We start from the raw sequence: 1200 nt of genomic DNA, 5'->3' as shown, positions 1-1200 counted from the left end.
CATGAGTCCCATTCATCAGAAAAAGGCTTGTGCATGGAACTTGCTGGGTGTTCTACGTTTGCCTCATAAACTGCACCACCCAGCACCAGTTGCCTCTCTCCGCACCGCATTATGCAGATCGTGCAGGAGAGCAGCTTTGGTCATCAATGTTTTGCTAACTCTATTTTCACACACAGAAATAAATAAATGAGTCGAACAAGTCAAAGAACAGTTTAAAAAAAGGGGAACTTTATTTATTATTTATTAAAATGTTTGTGTAGGGGATTTTTTGTAACCTCCCATCACTCACAAAGAGCGTACAGTAACTAATACTCAGGACAGGAAAAACCTCCAGAGGGGAGGAAACCTGTAGGGAATCCATGGCTACTGTATGGCCCTTCCTCTGGGCATACTAAAGGAGGTTACCTCTATAATTTGGGCAAATGTTTCTGTGTATGTGCATGATTCCTAGGCCTGTGCCTTCATCCAACGTCTTGCTGTAGGTCCCGAAATGCTACTCCATGTCCTGGAAATAGTGCATCTAAGACAGGGGACAAAAAAAGATAGATTATTTACATGTTTATCATAGAAATACACATGGAACTGCAATAAAGACCTTTTGGACAAAACAATGTAACACTTACCAGTCACAGTCATGTGCATGACTTTGCATTCCCGTGTCCCTACACAGTGTCCAGCACCGGCCCCTCACTGATGAACAGGACCAGTGTTATTTCTGGGGCTATGCCTTCATCCAACGTCTTGCTGTAGGTCCGGAAATGCTACTCCATGTCCTGGAAATACTGCATCTAAGATAAGAAAAAAAAGATAAATTATTTACATGTTTATCATAGAAAAACACATGGAACTGCACTAAAGATCTTTTGGACACAACAATGTAACACTTACCAGTCACAGTCATGTGTATGACTTTGCATTCCCGCGTCCCTACACAGTGTCCAGCACCGGCCCCTCACTGATGGAGAATGAACAGGAGCCGTGTTATTTCTGCTCAGTGCTGCTCTTTGGTGGACAATGGTTATGACATCACATGTGTGACACGCTGTTACCTCCTGGGAGTTCTATTTCAGTAGTGCTGCTCTCTGATTAGCTGAAAATCAAAAAAGCTTTCTAATATATTCTGTATGACTGTTATCTAAGGTTTTTTGACAATTTTTATTAAAATGGCGCCACTCCCTGTGGGTGCGTTATATTTGTTTC

The 1200-nt window shown here is 42.1% G+C and overlaps 1 long non-coding RNA gene across 1 annotated transcript; it reads right to left on the bottom strand.

Moving 5' to 3' along the window:
• Window positions 1–216: 216 nt before the first annotated feature.
• LOC130366861 (uncharacterized) lies at window positions 217–971 on the bottom strand. Its single transcript, XR_008891956.1, has 3 exons — window positions 889–971; window positions 624–788; window positions 217–520 (listed from the first exon to the last, which is right to left on the bottom strand). It is a non-coding gene; the product is annotated as an uncharacterized LOC130366861 (long non-coding RNA).
• Between the last annotated feature and the right edge of the window lie 229 nt (window positions 972–1200).

The sequence above is a fragment of the Hyla sarda genome, chromosome 4 (assembly GCF_029499605.1).
Source record: "Hyla sarda isolate aHylSar1 chromosome 4, aHylSar1.hap1, whole genome shotgun sequence".
In the NCBI taxonomy this organism is placed as follows: domain Eukaryota; kingdom Metazoa; phylum Chordata; class Amphibia; order Anura; family Hylidae; genus Hyla; species Hyla sarda.
This window is presented reverse-complemented; position numbering and strand designations above follow the sequence as displayed.